This window comes from Engystomops pustulosus, chromosome 4 (assembly GCF_040894005.1).
Source record: "Engystomops pustulosus chromosome 4, aEngPut4.maternal, whole genome shotgun sequence".
Classification (NCBI taxonomy): domain Eukaryota; kingdom Metazoa; phylum Chordata; class Amphibia; order Anura; family Leptodactylidae; genus Engystomops; species Engystomops pustulosus.
In genome coordinates this window covers 210,067,883-210,087,784 of record NC_092414.1, presented here as the reverse complement: position 1 = coordinate 210,087,784, position 19,902 = coordinate 210,067,883, and the positions used below count along the sequence as shown (strand labels likewise).

Below are 19,902 nucleotides of genomic sequence, written 5' to 3'. Positions count from 1 at the left end.
TTTCTTATATTTTGGAATAGCACATGTTTCCTTTCGCATGTTTGTAGATAGTAATTAAACATTGATCCCTGAGGCCACGTTCTCACCTTGACCTTGAATTGCAAACAAATATCAAGCACATTGGGAAGGAGCTACTCAAGATTCCCCAACACAAGCATCATGAGTTACTACCCCTGATATCCCTGAATTTCATTTCTATCGACAATTTTAATGCAGCATGTGTATGAGGCCTTAGAGAACATGGCTGGATGCATGAAGAGGGGCACCATTTAACTTTTTTGCCACAAGCAGCAGAATGGCTTGATGCACCCCTGTGTCTATGAAGCTATGGATGAGGTTACAAGCATACACAGAGCTGCCTGAATCTTATGGACTACAACTACATACATTTCCAGGAAAAAAAATAAAAAGAGATGATATTTTATAACAGCCTAATTACTCATATATGGTCACTTTATAAAATTGTTGGTACTTCTAACAACTGTAAACTATATAGTGGTGGCAGCCACCTGACTTGGACCCACACTTATAGATTGGTATTGACTACAGTTACAGCCAATCATAACCTTTTCCATGGAGTTTTGTGTTGTTTATGTGTTATCACAGTGAGAAGTGATGAGATATAAGCTGACAATGCTGCATATGTTTGTGGCACCAATCGGTAGGTCACCAATCATAAATTTCCACAAGGAAATTTATTGGGGTATGTGGAAAAAAAAATCTGCAATAGGACACGAAGGCAGATACAAAGAGAAGTAAAAAAATAAGATGGGTAGATAGGTTCTACAATCTGACGCAGCCACGGAATGACAACTCTTCTGCAAAGTTGGCGAATTCCTCACAAAGTTCAGAATATTCATCATCCTGACATTTCCGTTCCTTCGGCCACATCTCAATCCAAGTGTCACCGGTGATGATGTAGGAATATCTGTAAGGGAATAAAACAAGTGAATTGTCAGAAGGACACCCATAATATCTCAGTGGTGGCATTAAAGTGTTTTTTAGGAGTTCTGGACAATCCAATGGGATGTAGACCAGTAGTGCCAAAGAAGAAAGTGTATTTACTGTATCCTGCTCTGACTCCATATCACAACATGGACGTATCTTTGTCATTTCCTCTTATGTACCGTGGTCACATAAGTGTTGGTGGCAAGAAGTGTTGAAGTCACGCATCAGCTTTAGCCAAAGAAATCTGTGCTGGAGACAAAGTCCCAACACAAAGCAGGAGACCAGGGCAGGGTAAATACACTGGGGTTCATTTACTAAGGGTCCTTATATTCTACTAAATATGTGATGTTTTAGTCCAATACAATGAGAAATAGAAAGTCACGAGTGACGATTGTGCTGGGAATTTCCATAAATTACCACTTGTAGACTTGAAAAATATAAGTTGTAGAAATAGAATGTTACATGACTATGAGACGTGACTACTTGAGATACTGATTCTGAGATTTTTCTCATGCGCCGTCATAATATTCTTATCTCTACAACCACTTACCCAGAGCCGGTGTTCCACACATCCTTGTACACTCCCCAGATCACAAAGTCTCGGCCGATCACCAGGTTTAAGGCATCTTTACATTTGATGTGAGCAATAAAATTACGTTCATCATTAATAGACACTACATCTGTACCTGAGAATAAAGGAGCATAGAATAATAATATACATATAACTAGAGGAATTTTTCAGTTTCTACAACAATCATATTTCTTATAGTTTCTTTATAATATATATATATATATATATATATATATATATATATATATACACACACACACACACATTCACCGGCCACTTTATTAGGTACACCATGCTCAGAGATTTTGGTCCATATTGACATGATGGCATCACACAGTTGCCGCAGATTTGTCGGCTGCACATCCATGATGCGAATCTCCCGTTCCACCACATCCCAAAGATGCTCTATTGGATTGAGATCTGGTGACTGTGGAGGCCATTTGTGTCCAGTGACCTCATTGTCATGTTCAAGAAACCAGTCTGAGATGATTCCAGCTTTATGACATGGCGCATTATCCTGCTGAAAGTAGCCATCAGATGTTACAGGGTACATTGTGCTCATAAAGGGATGGACATGGTCAGCAACAATACTCAGGTAGGCTGTGGCGTTGCAACGATGCTCAATTGGTACCAAGGGGCCCAAAGAGTGCCAAGAAAATATTCCCCACACCATGACACCACCACCACCAGCCTGAGCCGCTGATACAAGGCAGGATGGATCCATGCTTTCATGTTGTTGACGCCAAATTCTGACCCTACCATCCAAAATCGAGACTCATCAGACCAGGGAATGTTTTTCCAATCTTCTACTGTCCAATTTCGATGAGCTTGTGCAAATTGTAGCCTCAGTTTCCTGTTCTTAGCTGAAAGGAGTGGCACCCGGTGTGGTCTTCTGCTGCTGTAGCCCATCTGCCTCAAAGTCCGACGTACTGTGCGTTCAGAGATGCTCTTCTGCCTACCTTGGTTGTAACGGGTGGCGATTTGAGTCACTTTTGCCTTTCTATCAGCTCAAACCAGTCTGCCCATTCTCCTCTGACCTCAACAAGGTATTTCCGCCCACAGAACTGCCGCTCACTGGATGTTTTTTCTTTTTCGGACCATTCTCTGTAAACCCTAGAGATGGTTGTGCGTGAAAATCCCAGTAGATCAGCAGTTTCTTAAATACTCAGACCAGCCCTTCTGGCACCAACAACCATGCCACGTTCAAAGGCACTCAAATCACCTTTCTTCCCCATACTGATGCTCGGTTTGAACTGCAGGAGATTGTCTTGACCATGTCTACATGCCTAAATGCACTGAGTTGCCGCCATGTGATTGGCTGATTAGAAATTAAGTGTTAACGAGCAGTTGGACAGGTGTACCTAATAAAGTGGCCGGTGAGTGAGTGTATATATATATTTAGCTTTATTTATATAGAACCATCATATTCCATAGAGCTGTACAGATCATAGGGTATATATGCTAATAAAATAAAACATTATAGATAAATAACATAATAAACCAAGTGTTTCAGGAGTTTAGAGATGAAAGGGAGATTAGAGACGGATCAGAAGTTAACAACACTGGATTGGTCCAGGAAAGGTTTTTTTTTTAGCAATGGGAAGCTTAAAGGTGGAGGGAAGGAAGAGAGAGATCAAAAATTTTAGTGAGGTGAGAAGTGACTGTTGGGGAAAGAGACTGTACGAGGTCACTGATGCAGGTAGTCGGGCGAGCAGAGGAAAGGAGCCTGGACACTTCTGGTCTCAAAGGAAGAGACCAAACAATATTTAAATTTAAGATTTTAGATTTTTTATTATATTGTGTATTCTATTGCACATAGACATCTTCCACCATTGATGGCAGGAGCATGTTGGGTCTCCTGGCTTCCTTCGGTATAGAGAGAGTCTTGGTTGTATGAGCCCAGAGGGAACTGTGCTGTTACCTCCCCAGTAACCCCCCACTCATGTACTAACAAAAAGATTTCCACAGCCCTCAGGAGTAAACTTATTATATATCAAAGTATCCATTCCACTACACCGGGAACTATATTTAGTTTGATGCTGAATTTAAAATGTTTTTAATGTAGCTTTGTTTTCGGCATGTTCACTATAAAATGTGTTACTTACCGATTTTAATGATTTCGATAATTTCCATGACATAGTTGTTATAGTTATCGCCCTTCTGAATGTCCATCAGTGTAGTCTTAAAGACTAGAAATTAAATATATTAAACAAATAGTTGTACATTAGTTTTTACAAGCTTCATCTAAAATAAAAAAATAAAAAAATCTATAAAAGTTTTCAAAAAATTTTGGGTGAATAATCTTCTGCATTTTGAGGTTTACAGCTTTCCTGCAGACCGATGCGTTTCTGAGGTTTCACAGAACATACTATTTGTGTAGTCTAACTCTTTTCATCCATATTCCAATTGTAATTAGTAAAAAATAGTTGCTGAATGAAAGCGGTGGTGTCATTGTAGTGAGAAGAAGTTGTAGTTGTACCTGAGCTCCTGAGCCTGAGGGTAGAGATGGATGTAACATGTCTAGCCCCCCCCCCACACACACACACTTCATGAGTGGATGGGTGTTTCCTTGTTCTGCCATAGCTTTTATTGTGGCTTCCTGAGGTATCAGATTGGGGCTTCTCTGATTATTTTTCAGCACACCTGTTAAGGTTCCAGTTTGGTCTAGCTTGGCTGAAATAAGCATCATAAAAAATAACTTTTAATCGAAATATATTAAAAAAATGTTTATCCATAATGTAAATCTGGCCAAGAGGTAGACAATTTGAACTGCATGGCCATTTAACCCGCAGAAGTGAAATGCAAGTGTATGTGTTTAGCAAATACACCTAAAAACCACAGGTATATCTAGAATATAATGGTTCAGTCTTACCAGGATTCAGACGTATCAAGGCTTAATTCAGGTGGGTGTAAGGGGCACACGGAGCATTCTGTCCCTAGGTCCACCCCTTTTAACTCCCGCCCTTACAAGGGCAGTCCACAGCTGTCCTTGTCAGCAATCACGCATGCCCCCTGTTGGCGTCACCTTCCCTGACGCATTTCGTCTTGATACGTCTGAATCCTGGTAAGACTGAACCATTATATTCTAGATATACCTGTGGTTTTTAGGCGTATTTGCTAATGACATACACTTGCATTTCACTTCTGCGGGTTAAATGGCCATGCAGTTCAAATTGTCTACCTCTTGGCCAGATTTACATTATGGATAAACATTTTTTAATATATTTCGATTAAAAGTTATTTTTTATGCTTCTAATCCCTCCTTTGTATCCCCACATGCTTATTTCTGATGTAAAATTGGAGGTTACTAAGTTACAAATATTTTTTGCTATTGCTGTTATTCAGTATTGACTTGTGCACACCACGGTATGGCAGGATTTTTATCAGCCGGCATCGATAGGCAACAATGGCTCTCTGAAGTGAGGGATGTGTTTTCTGAGAAAGACCTTGTATAGAAGAAATACATACCCTCATTTCAAACCCTCATTTCATTTTGCATCCTGGTGGGAGGTCCAGAGTTTGGAAAATTACCTAAAAAATAATATAGTACCAAGGGGCCTTCGCATAACCTTAACCCCAGGTAACAGATTAAAAAATAGTACCCTGACTAAAAAATGGGAGAAAGAGGCACCGGCCAGCTCATTAAGGTTTATGAACATTCTTCTTGATGAAGAAAAGCTCAATTTGGATAAACTTGAAAAGAGGCTACAAGAACAAATGGAGGTAGTCAAAAAATTTGAGACGGAGACAGATTTTATTAGTAAAGAGACCACCCTGAAAAATACCATTGATAAATACCAATACTTTCTAAAAGAAAGGAAACACCGGCAATTCATAAGAGACCTTCAGGATTTTAAGGACAATAAGGTATACTGTGTTCTGAACCAACGTCCACACTCTCGCATTACTGATACAGAAGCCTCATCCACTGAGGCGGAGTTATCAGATAGTGAGGGACCCTATAAGGAGAGAAAGGGACGCAACACGAGAAGAGGGGGCCAAAGAGGTGGAAGGGGGGCAGGTAGAGGTTTAGGAACCCGTTTTTTAGAGAACCCCTATCCCCTAAGAAACCGGAACACGATACAAAATCCAACCGCTCCCCCCAAATAGTGAATCTGTCACAAAGAATATTGAGTCCAAGTGAGATGGCTGTTCTATCGAAGGGTCTCTCCTTTGTCCCAACCTCGGATTATGACACCTTTACGTGGACGAAGGATGTCAATCTCTTCGCCCGGAAACTGAACTGGCAAAAATTCTTTAAGAAACAGAAAGAAAAGTTAGGTAGGGAACTGGGTGTACCACCTGCTTTGGTGGATGATGTCACATTATTGGCGGGTCTAGAGGATTCTGACCCTAAACCAGCTGGACAGGGCCCCTTCACTACACTTAAAAATAAGAGTACAAAGATGCCCCCCCAAGGGGACATCTCATGTATTGACGTGTTCGTGGAACGGGTTTGTAATGAACTTAAACAACTCAGACCCACCAATACGTCACATAACTGTATGAGGGATGAGATAATGGCACTCCGGGATCTTGAGAGAGAGGGCGGGGTGACCATAAAACCCTCAGATAAGGGGGGTCACATCGTAGTAATGGACACATCCAAATATGCTCAGATGTGTAAAGAGTTACTAAGTGACAGAACTGCTTATGAGATCCTAGGATCTAATCCCACTGGGGAATTTTTGGCTGAATTAAGAGCAATATTAACAGAAGCCAAAACTCAAAGACTGCTCAGTGATGATGAGTTTGCCTTCCTGACCCCTGCCGCTCCGGTTATGGCAACTTTCTGCCTGCCCAAACTACATAAAGGTACGTCACCTCTGAAGGTAAGACCGATCGTGTCAAGTGTAAACTCTTTATGTCAAAACATTGGTATTTACATTGATCGGGTGTTACGCTCGTTTGTCCTCTCATTACCTTCCTATCTAAGGGATACTGCTGATCTCTTGAGTCACCTAGAGGGGGTGACAGTGGACCAGGACACACTGTTAGGGAGTATAGACGTGGAGGCGCTCTACTCCTACATTCCCCATGACAAGGGGTTGGAGGCAGTGGAGTTCTTCCTTTCCACTGGAGGCCTACAATATCGGGCACACAACAAATTTGTGCAGGACCTTCTACGTTTCACTCTGACCAGGAACATATTTTTGTTTGATGGCCGTATCTACCACCAGCTCAGGGGCACAGAAATGGGGAGCCCGTGTGCTCCCTCCTATGCTAATTTGCTCCTGGGCTGGTGGGAGGCCACCCTTGTATTTGGTGATAACCCCCCAGTAGGCATCGAACAGGTTGAGATGTTTTATCGATATATCGATGATATATTTGTACTATGGAGGGGGGGACCAGAAGACTTTAAAAAGTTTGTGCAATCCCTTAACCATAACCATCTGGGATTAAGATTTACGTCAGAAATCCACAATGACAATCTTCCGTTCCTTGATGTATTAATTCAAAAATCCGAGAATGGCTCCTTACAATCTTCGGTTTATCGCAAACCTACAGCAACAAATTCTCTACTCCTGTGGGATAGCCACCACCCACTCCCCCTGCGTAGAGGTATTCCAAAGGGTCAATACCTGCGCATATGTCGGAATTGCAGCTCAGAGAGTGCATTTCGCCTGCAGGCTAAGGACTTGAGACACAGGTTTCAAGAACGTGGGTACCCTGATAGAGTACTGAGAGAAGCATACCAGGAGAGCCGGAAAAGAAACCGATTGGATCTATTACGTAACTCGCCCAAAGAGAAATTAACAGATAATAAACTGAGGGTCATAGCTACCTTTGACAATGGGACTGATGAAGCTCGTAAAGTCCTAGAGAAATACTGGCATATTCTACTGATGGACTCTGATGTGAAAGACTTGGTACATCAAACCCCCTTAATCACCTTCTGTACTTATGTACTGTATGCAATTTGTTAGGACGGATCAAGTCCTTGCTAACAGTAGCGATGTATCTTGAGTGATAATACCACTTCTTAACATACCATTATCCGGGTTTTGTGCATTGTATATTAGTCTGTTTGTTGTCTTTGTGTTCCCATATTTTATCCCTACGGGAAGCTTTTTTGACTATCTAATAAAGTTTATTGAAATTTGATAACCATCTATTGGTATTTGATTATTTACTCACATTTGATAGGGGTGTATATCTTAAGGAAGGGAGGTGGTGTGTTTTGCCCTACGGCCACCCCCACATACTGTTTGGTGTATCACCCCTTAATCACCTTCTGCAAAATCCAGTCTATACGGGACCGTATTGTGAAAAGCCATTTTACAACTCCTAAACCGAAAGGCACATGGCTGGACAGATGGGTTGTGGGATGTTTTAAATGGGGGGATGTATAGCATGCCCGTACATACAGACAGGAAAAAGCTTTACAAGTAACATTACGGGCAAACAATTCACTATCAGGGACTACATAAACTGTAAGAGCACTGGTGTTATCTATAAAATCACATGTAGGTGTGGACTGGAGTATGTAGGGAAAACATTCAGGGAGTTATGTAGAAGGGTAGGGGAACATCTTGGGGACATCACCCACAGAAGAGATAAACCTATCCCCAATCATGTATGGATGCAAAACCAAGGTGATGCAACAGCGTTACGTTTCATGGGGATTGACAGGGTCCCCTATCCCGAACATGGAGGTAACTGGGATAGGCTGATACTCCAAAGAGAGGCTCGGTGGATATTTAAACTAGACACCACTCTACCAAAGGGCCTCAATGACCAGTTAATTTTTACATCCTTTTTGTAACTCAGTATAGTGGAAGTTATTCCTGCACGGGTTTAGCCCATACATCGGTTCGGCCTTGATGATAGTCGGGATTGCGGCTTGCTAATACTGCCTACCTCCCCTACATCGTTCTAAAATCATTTATTCTTTACCCCCTCCACCGTTATGCTGGCTAGTGTGCCCAAAATAACCTTGAGCCAGTTGTCTACCGTGTGTCGGCAGGTTTACCCTGCAATACCGGCTATTGGTGTATTTGCCCATAAGGGGATGGGCTTGATGCAGCGTCTCTATAGCGACGCGTCTACATGATCCTCTCCATGTCACTCACGCATGCGCACCTCCGCTATGCCGTGCGCCAGCCTGTTTACATTGCAGTCCGCTATAACAGGTGTTTTCATTACGGCCAGCCGCGTTATCTTGAGGAGGGCTGTGATTGGCTCACAGATATGACAGGCTAAGGAGGTGCGCCCAATCATGGACTAGCGGAGGCGGAGTCTAGGATTTATATTGGCGGAAGTGTCTGCAGTCTGGCGTGACACATACGGCCAGCCCGCACACGAGATCCCCGGGTCCATCACTAGGACAGGAGATATGCGGTTTCTTTATATATACTTGTGAAGTTTGACGCACAGGGTACTTCACTCTTTTTGCATGCCACTTAATGCTTTTTCACCAACCATCCCTCTGAAGAGTCGGGAGACGAAACGCGTCAGGGAAGGTGACGCCAACAGGGGGCATGCGTGATTGCTGACAAGGACAGCTGTGGACTGCCCTTGTAAGGGCGGGAGTTAAAAGGGGTGGACCTAGGGACAGAATGCTCCGTGTGCCCCTTACACCCACCTGAATTAAGCCTTGATACGTCTGAATCCTGGTAAGACTGAACCATTATATTCTAGATATACCTGTGGTTTTTAGGCGTATTTGCTAAGTACATACACTTGCATTTCACTTCTGCGGGTTAAATGGCCATGCAGTTCAAATTGTCTACCTCTTGGCCAGATTTACATTATGGATAAACATTTTTTTAATATATTTCGATTAAAAGTTATTTTTTATTATTCTAATCCCTCCTGTGTATCCCCACATGTTTATTTCTGATGTAAAATTGGAGGTTACTAAGTTACAAATATTTTTTGCTATTGCTGTTATCTAGCTTGGCTGAACCCAAACCTTAAGGTTCTATACCCAAACTGTAATGGCCAATCCTGGCAAAGACAATGCCACCACAAAAAGCGTTGATCCTCGTGAAAATGGTGACATGCTGGCATCGCGGGTGTTAACCATTTAAAAGTCTATTGCACCATTTTCCCTAGAGGGTTGTTACTCCTTCATGATGTCCTGGGTATCAATGTTCTTCAGGAAAATGACAACGCTGACGGCATTTAACTGACACCGACAGCATTGCTGATGGTATTTAAAGAGTTAAAAAATACAATTCTGCCAGCACTGATCACAGTTGTTAACATTGGCGGGTGAGCCTGAACTCACAACTCAAACTTTTGCCTTGTTAGCCACAGACTCTAACATGGAGGGTTTGGGTCTGCTCATCGCTAACTCTGATCTGTGGGGCCCTAAGCAAGGGATGGAAGGGTTGTTTTATGTTTTTAAATAAGCCCCTGTCTGAGGGGTATTATTGTCTTTTATTTTGCAGTAGCTGTAGCTCTCGGCGTTGCCTGGGATAGTAAAGAACTTCTCTTAGCCATTACAAAATAGAATGGGTTAAGAAAAAATATTTTATATTTATCTCTCTCTCTCTCTGACTGTCTCTTACTGTCTCTGACTATTAGTAAGGATTTTTTGCTGCACACTGGAAAAGGGAGGTCACAGGTGCTCTGGAGAGAGACCAAATTCCTTGTAATGTAGGTAAATTGTAACTCAAGTCACACTGTTATTATGTAACAAATTGAAATATTATTGAGAATTATTAGCAATCATCCAACATGTGATGTTTTGTTTGTAAAATCGACCTTCATCAGACAAAACAAAAACCAATTTACCATATGTCATATGTGTATAGACAGGAAGAGAAAAGCTAATATTCTCTGTCTGAATGGAGATCAATCAGAACCAAGTAAGTGTGGTGATATTATGATGTGTACAGGATGAAAAGAGTAATAGCAATATCAGATGTAAAGAACATGATGCAGGGGAGAAGCAATAAATGCTATCTGTAGCAACCAGGCCTGCCTACGCACCTCCTCTATACCCTGCTTGCATGCCCACCCTTTTCCCGCATCTAGCTGGACGCTGCCAACCCAACAAAGCAGCCACCTCTCCGCCCACCCACGGCCACATCAACCAGTCCCCACAGGCACCCGCCCGCAGCCACAGTCACCCGCGGCCACAGCCACCTACTCGACCCAGTCACCTGCATGCCAAAAGTGCAAATAAGGCCATATATATGTGTTTTTAGTTACATGTATATATGCTATATCTGTGTATTTGCTGTATGTATGTTTGTATATGCTGAAAGCTCAGAGCTCATATAAATGACCTGTGGCAGAACAGCAACCAATCACGGCTCAGCTTCCAGCTGCCACAGCAGCAGCAGACAATGGCTTCTGTATATGGTGGTTTCTAAGTGTAATTGGAAAGTACGGGGTGAAAATTTTGACTCATAACTAAGTCTATGACGTTCCCTGAGTCACGGAGAATGGCTATAAAAAAATTTGGTGATTGTAATTGTGACGGTGCAGATTCCTTTAGCCAACATACATACATACACACATATACACGCACACACATACATATATATATATACGCTGTAGGGATTCACTCAAATGGTAGCCTTTAGAGAAGCGCCAGGCAGCAGTCTTTCAGGTGAACACAACAGGTGTCTTTATTTAAAAATAACAGGGAAAAGGGCTTGCTGCAGCCGGCAAAACAAAATGCATAGTCCATATGATAAATCTCAGTCCGTGTTATCAAGCACAGTTCACATTCACAGACACAGGACTGTACTTCACCCTCCTGGGTTAGGAGCACCTTTTCAGTCCTCAGACTTCCCCACACAGCAAGGCTCAGCTCTGGCTCTGCTATTCCCTGTGTTCCACTCAGCTACACACAGGTAGGTACCACCCACCCTTCTCCTGACACAGGTGGCTTTACATAGGGCTGCAAGCCCTGGCCTGGAACGTGGGAGCAGCCATCCCACCCAGCACTGTGACTGCTCCAGAAAAAACCCGTCCCGGATCAGCTGCATTGCAGCTATGCTAAAATAACCAAAGTGTGTCAGTGGCCGAACGCCCCCGACACCAGCAATACTGGTTTTTACTTCACCGAGGCCAGGCACCACGGTGACACGTATCTACCATCCACCACAACACCTTGTGCCTTTCTACAACGCATACACATATACACTCAGCTTTATATATTAGATTGTGACCTGTAATTAGAAATACAGAAATTAATATCAAATCATACATAAAATGGTGAAAAAATACAAAAACCTGGAACATGGCTTACATCAGACTCTCGTGGCCTTTGTAAGTCGAACTATTTGATAATAAAGTTATGAGGGTCTCACCATAATCCACACCGACTTCACAAGCTTTTTCTAACCGGACAACAGCATCCAGTTTTTCCAGTTTTTGCTGTAGATAGCAATTTGCTGAAAACATAGGGAGAAAAGGGACAATAAATAAATGTTAAAAGATGAAAAACGTAAAAATAATTTGGAATGTATTACTTGTAGCGAAACAAAAACATTTATGGCTCCTCCGAAATTCCCCTAAATGTTTGTGTCCCTTCACCTTCAGCACAGCGACAGACTTCTCCGGTGCAGATCTTCCCCAGGAGTTTGCTGTCTTCTGACACGTGGTAGAATTTAGTACAACGGTTTTCTGTTGGGTAAATAAAATGAAATTTGAAAAGGCGTTAAAATTCTATTTCCAGAAATCATTGTAGAGGGCGACTGATATTCCTATGCCGTCACAAAAACCTCTGTTCTAAAACAAAGCCAAACCCCCCCATTCATAACATCATCTCTGAGCCAGGAAAGTGAGACCGGCCACATATGTAACATTACACAATGACCTATCACATGAATGGTCCACCATATCAAATCATCAGTCCTGCAGATTTTAGTTTCGATCTTCTCTTGCCTTTTGGAGAGACCGGCAATATCTACATACACTGATCACTACATGGACCCTAAGAATGACATCTCAGCATGGAAAAACCAAAGATTTACACCTATGAAATACAAGTCCTACCTAAAAAATAATCATATACTCATCTTCTCAACTCCCCCTTCTCTATAGCATGCTGCCTGCAGATGGGACACTATGCACAATCTGCTCAGCTCCTCCTATTCTATAGCATGCTGCCTGCAGATAGGACACTATGTACAATCTGCTCAGCTCCTCCTGCTCTATAACATGCTGCCTGCAGATAGGACACTATGCACAATCTGCTCAGCTCTTCCTGCTCTATAACATGCTGCCTGCAGATAGGACACTATGCACAATCTGCTCAGCTCTTCCTGCTCTATAACATGCTGCCTGCAGATAGGACACTATGTACAATCTGCTCAGCTCCTCCTGCTCTATAACATGCTGCCTGCAGATAGGACACGATGTACAATCTGCTCAGCTCTTCCAGCTTTATAACATGCTGCCTGCAGATAGGACACTATGTACAATCTGCTCAGCTCCTCCTGCTCTATAACATGCTGCCTGCAGATAGGACACTATGTACAATCTGCTCAGTTCATCCTGCTATATAACATGCTAGCTGCAGATAGGACACTATGTACAATCTGCTCAGTTCATCCTGCTCTATAACATGCTGCCTGCAGATAGGACACTATGTACAATCTGCTCAGTTCATCCTGTTCTATAACATGCTGCCTGCAGATAGGACACTATGTATAATCTGCTCAGCTCCTCCTGCTCTATAACACGCTGCCTGCAGATAGCATACTGTGTACAATCTGCTCCTCCTGCTCTATAACACGCTGCCTGCAGATAGGACACTATGTACAATCTGCTCAGCTCCGCCTGCTCTATAACATGCTTCCTGAAGAAAGGAGACTATGTACAATCCGCTTAGCTCCGCCTGTTCTATAAAATGCTGTCTGCAGATAGGATGCTATGTACAATCTGCTCAGCTCCTCCTGCTCTTAAGGGAAAGAAAATTCTCACATCTCCTGAACCCACAGTTATCACTAGTTATAAGTATTTAAAGTAAATCTACCATGAAAATCCATCCTGATAAACCAGGGACATTACTCATAGATCCAGGCCCCGGGACTGTGGTCTCTTCTTATATTTGCTATCCATGGCCTCCTTCCTTCTAAAATCAACTTTTATAATTATGCTTATGAGTCTCAAGGCTACTTTTGCCCTCCCTCTGCTGGATGTAATCTCCCTGCAGCACAGGTAGTCCATCACACATTGGGAGGGGGAGGTGCTGGAACCACCCCAGTAGCCTTTCAGACTCATTAACATAACCATAGCAAATGATTTTAGAAGGATGGAGGCCATGGATAATAAATATAAGAATATACCACAGTCCTGGTACCTGGATCTATGAGCAATGTCCCTGGTTTATCATGATGGATTTTCATGGTAGATTTCCTTTAAAGAAGATATTGTGAGTCGGATCTTACCGGGAGACTAGTAGTCATACACTGTGACCGATCCAGGCTGGATAAGTCCTACTTCAAAGAACTGGTGAAGGTAGAATTTCAGGCAGTCCTCCTCCTTATGGGAAATCTAAATGCAGAGAAGAGAACACAACCCAAAACATGTTTACGTAGCGGCTGATGAGGATTGGCCACAAAAAGAATGAGGAAACCATCAATTCATTATTCAAAATGAATCATCTCTTTCCTTAAAATGCTGCTAAATCAATGGGGCAGATTTACTTACCTGGTCCATTCGCTATCCAGTGGCGTGTTCTCTGCGGTGGATTCGGGTCCGGCCGAGATTCACTAAGGTAGTTCCTCCGATGTCCACCAGGTGGCGCTGCTGCGCTGAAGTTCCCCGAGGCATGCCGGAATGCACTGAAGTACACCGGCCTATTCCTGGTGAAGGTAAGCGAGAGTCCCGCGACACTGGTTTTTTTAAATACAGTGGTTTTTCTGAATCCATCGGGTTTTCGTTCGGCCACGCCCCCCGATTTCCATTGCGTGCATGCCAGTGCAATGCGCCACAATCCGATCCCGTGCGCCAAAATCCCGGGGCAAATCAGGGAAAATCGGCGCAAATCGGAAATATTCGGGTAACACGTCAGGAAAACGCGAATCGGGCCCTTAGTATATGACCCCGAATGTCTTTTCTTTTCTGTGAGATGGATTAGGAGACCCCTGGCCCAAGAGGTGGAGCTCAAATCTATCAAATCGGTACCTTCCAACTCTTCCACACATACACACTGTAGAGTAAACAGATGGGCAACAAGAGGTTGTCATAGACAAGACTCCCCCAACCCCCCACCACACGGAAATATTCTTACCCGGTCCAAGTACAGAATCAATGTCCCCTTATCAAATGCTTCTTTGTTGATCTCATAGTTGGAGATGTATCGGTCCACTCCTTTCTTAAGCTGTAAAGAAGATGTTCACTTTTTAAATATTTTGGGATCCCATCAGTTAATATTAATTTAAAGGTCGATGTCGTCTGTGTGCACTAGGATCGTTTTAGAGCTTTTTACTCCTTTCATGAAGGTCTGACTCCATTAGATTTGCCATCTGATTTGATCAAATTTTAACGAAAATTTATCATTAAATGTCTTGTATGATACTCCGAGGCATGGAACATACCCAAGCTCTTAGAAACGAAAACATCATCACTATTGTCATAAAGACAGGATCATAGTTTCCCCATGACTATGGGGAAATGGACCGTGGCCTCGGGTCAGAAAAAGCCTATTAAAGCTTTTCATGCCAGTTAAAATGTAATAATAACCCAGAAGTTACCCTGCCTTCTGCAGATACCTAAACTGCTGATATAGAACGTGGGCAATTTTGAAGTCATGTGAGTCTTCTCAGTCTTTCTCATTAGTCTGATCTCTGCGATCAAATTACTGAAAATAATTTGTTAAAATACAAACTCTTTGAAAAATCTGTGCCCGTTTGAGCTTCAGCACCACCCTCTGTCCTTGTAGTTTGGCAGAGGACTTGCTGTCCACTCTGCTACTTATTTTTATTGATGAGTGGCCCCAGAGTCCAGTCAGTAGTCACCTAATGACTTTAAAGGAAATCAACCAGTTAGAAACATTAAAAAACCTACAAATACTCATCCCCGCTCCTATTAATGTTGATCCCGGTGCTATCCAGTGCTAGTCTTTGAATGCTGGGATCACCTAGAAAAAAATCACCTATAATTTCCAGCACGGAACGCAGAGACAATCATGCACGTCCCCGCACCTCCTACTCTCATGCTGGCGAGAGACGAGAGGCACGGGAGGTGTGTGCATTATTAGTAACCCAGAGCGCCAGACATATTGGGGCAGATTTACTTACCCGATCCAGCGTCGCGTTCCCTGTCGAGAATTTGGGTCTTCCGGTTCACTAAGGTAGTGCGTCCGATGTCCACCAGGTGTTGCTGCTGCGCTGAAGTCCGTCGGAGTTCACTGGAGTTCACAATCTGTTGCTGGGTGCAGGTAAGTGCATGTCAAGCCACACTTTTTTTTTTTTTTAATTCCATGTTTTTTCTGAATCCATCGGGTTTTCCGACGGCCACGTCCCTCCGATTTCTGTCGCATGCATGCTGGCGCCGATGCGCCACAATCCGATCGCTTGCGCCAAAAACCTAGGGCAATTCAGGGAAAAATGGCGCAAATCGGTAATATTCGGATAACCCGACGGAAAACTGCGATTCAGGCTCTTAGTAAATGACCCCCATTGTCCCCGTACACCATGCTGCTAATTAGAACTTTCTTTTCTAGGTGACCCCGCCGTGTCAAGACTAGCAACGAATAGCGCCGGGATCAACAAAAAGATGAGCGGGGGGGGAGAATTTGTAGGTTTTTTTGTTTTCTAACTAGTTGATTTCCTTTAATCTCCCTGGGACCAATCGCGGATGTTAACTGTTTGATTGCTGGCAGCATTTTAATGCCGGCATCATGTGCACTTTGCCATTTTTATGGGGATCAGCCAACCCAAACAGAACCTTGCATTCTGTCTTGCAGTAGTCTGAATGCTTCCCTATTTCACTACTGGCTGGCCTAGATTTACTAGAGCCTGTGCACCAGTTTTCTGTCAGACTTTGCACGTTCTTTTATGTACAAACTACTTGCACATGTATTTAAGAAGTGTCTGAGCCACATACAGTATGTGTCACACCTGACCCTTTTGTGTCACGGTTGCACTAAAGTCCTAGCCCCCCAAAGTCTTAGTGCAAATGTATGCACTTATAGGGGTGTTCCAGTGCACAGTTGGACCAGGCCCCAAATTTATCATCAAAAGTCCCACAGTATTGTGTCACGTGCCCTATGTTAATGGTGCACCGAAAAAAAAGTTAGTGCACTCTGTCGTAGCAGTGCAGGGAGCGCCAGATTCATGAAGAACGTGCATCAGAAATCCTACATCTAGTGTCCTCTACACACTACACTGATTTTGATAAATCACAGATATGCACAGATACTTTCTCCATTCACATTCCTCCATTGCTGGTCTGTTTTCTGTTTGGGTTAGATGTCAGCGGACCATACAATGACATGTGGACCAGGACCTTGATAGTCCATGAGCAGTTAATTTAATCTTTCCTAGTGCTTGTTCTAAGTCTTCTCTGCAGCTGTCTAGCATATGCTGTATTGCTTCACTTTCTTTAGCTTCCATTTGACTGTTGTGTTGTTCTGAATAGTCCGTAGTTTCACCCATATTTTTCCTGTCTTATGCTTAGTCCTGCTGTTGAATTTGTGTTTCACTTTGGCACAGCAAGGGAACTTCGCCCAGTTGTCAACAATTACCTAGTGTAGGTTTGGCAAGTAGCTGGGTAGGTTTACTGTTCTGGCTTACCCTCTGTGTCTTTCCTTACTTCTTCCCTTGGTTGTACGCGTCCTATCCGCAACATTGAACTTGACATTTTAACAAATTTCGATTTGTGCCATTTTAATTTGTTAATCTCCATTTTGATTGGAACTTACCTTGTCAAGGCAACTTATATCTGGAGAAAAACCGGTCATCATAGAAATGTCTAGGATGGACATGGTGGAATCATAGGTCTTAAGAAATCTGCAAGACATAAACAGATTTTATTCTTAGGTCATTATATGAGAATTAATGTCTACATCAGATCATTCTATTCTCTTGATGATGAATAAATGATTATAATGTTATCTTTTCTTTTTAAATATATTTTTATTGTGTTTTTATATAATTATATAACAAGTAAATAGACAATTGCTCATATAAGTACAACAATAGCGCTGAGAAATACCTGAAAATAAGACATGGAAGTAAAATATATATTGGCGAACATGTTAACAGGTCAATACTTAGACACAAAAAATGTAGCTGTGGACCATGGCTGCAGAGTGTGATTGTGGATGAGGAAATCGGGTGTATAAGGGGGCATTGGGAAAGGAGGGGTGGAGGGCATGAGGGAAGGGAAAGATAAGATCTTTGATCTTAAACTTTGATCTTTTCAAGTAAATAAGTTTATTAGGGGCCTTACAGTAAGAAATCACTTTTTTTCGGACACACCCCACACCAGATGGCCTGGAAACTGGAACCCAGACCAATAGGGACGAATTTTCATCATATGGCAACATCTTCAATGACATGAACTTTGCAGATCAACTCACAATGATCACATTGTCGGACATTAATGACCATACAGAGGATAGATTAAATATTACTGCTGATTCATGTACTTTTAATGTCCCTAACCCTGATTTCTATCCTATACAGGCGAGGGTGGATGTTATGGATAGGTTCCAGGAGGTCCTGGAACGTGACCTAAAGGAACTCCATGCCAATAATTCACGTGCCCCATCCAATCTTAGCTTTAAACAACGCATGGCACTAAAGTCTTTGAAGGAGGATGACAGTAAAGTCATAAAAATGGCAGATAAGGGGGGCACGGTCGTTGTGATGGAGCGTGACCTCTATAAAACTCAGGTAGAAAATCTACTGAAGGATAGGCAAGCCTATCGCATCTTACCGGCAGACCCCACTAAAAAATTCTCGCAAGAGATGTTTAACATCATTGACGATGGTGTGGCCTTAAGGGTGCTGACTGACAAACAAGCTGAATTTTTAAAAAATAAAAGCCACATCACACCGATCATGCACGCATTGCCAAAAATACACAAAGGGATTAATCCCCCTCCCATGAGACCCATAATCTCGGGGATAGGTTCCCTTAACGAACGTTTATGCCAATGGCTAGATACATTCCTACAGCCCCTGGTCAAAAGAACACCTGGTTACCTGCAGGATACAGGGGATGTGTTAAGGGGCCTTCAGGGGATCACGTGGCAGCCAGACTTCTCGTGGGTCGGGTGCGACGTGTTCTCCCTGTACACCTCCATACCCCACCATGTGGCCATGCAGGCCTTGGATTTTCATATTACTAAATATAGTGGGTATGGAGATAATCTACAGCTGCTTCTTAAGGAGATGACTTGGTACTTGATGACACATAACTTTTTCATGTTTAACGATATCCACTATTTACAAATACAGGGGGTATCGATGGGGGCAAAGTTCTCCCCCTCTTTGGCGAATTTAGTGATGGCGATGTGGGAGGAGGAATTTATCTTCTCAACCAATAACCTCTTTTGTGATGCTGTGCACTGGTACGGCAGATACATCGACGATCTACTACTTCTGTGGGTCGGAGATGTGTCTGCCGTACCAGTGTTCATGGATTTCATTAATGACAACCAATACAATTTAAGATTCACCTTTTCCACAAATAAGGTTTACATGGAATTTCTTGATTTAAAGTTAAAGGTAGATGAATCAGGAACCATATCCACATGCACCTATCGCAAAAAAAACGCAGGAAACACCATTCTACATGCGCATAGTGCACATCCCACACATGTCATTAAGGCGATTCCTATAGGAGAAATGAACAGAGCACGCAGGAACTGTAGCCATACTGCGGATTACACACGAGAGGTCTCTGAAATTAAAAGTAGGCTCAGGGACAGAAAATATCCCAACTGGATGCTAAGTAGGGCAGAAACTGCCATTTCCGATAGAAGCCGAAAAGACATGCTTAAACGCAAGAGAAATCGAAGTCCACCAACAAACAATACAAACAAGACATCCCATGTCTGACTTTACAATATTCCAATCAATTCTCAGACATTAAAAATATTTTTTAAAAATATTTACCTATTTTGCAGAGTGATGAAAAACTATCACGACTATTAAGTAATGGCGTCAAAGTCATAGCTAAAAAATCATCTACAATTGGTAATAAAATATCTCCAAGTTACTTTGGTACAAGAAACAGACATAAACGCATGTGGTTACACCACAAAGGTTTCTTTAGATGTGGCTCGCACCCATGCAAGACCTGTTCCTTTGTTGCGCCCACAAAAATTTTCTCCAACTCTGAAAACACACAATCACATGATATACAAGATTTTTTAAATTTCAACTCTGATCATGTGGTATATATAATCAAATGTACCCTTTGCACCCAGTTCTATGTTGGGTGCACCACCAGAAAATTCA

The 19,902-nt window shown here is 42.6% G+C and overlaps 1 pseudogene; it reads right to left on the bottom strand.

The window, feature by feature from the left end:
- Positions 1-708: 708 nt before the first annotated feature.
- Positions 709-17,981, bottom strand: LOC140128566 (complement C3-like; annotated as a pseudogene).
- Between the last annotated feature and the right edge of the window lie 1,921 nt (positions 17,982-19,902).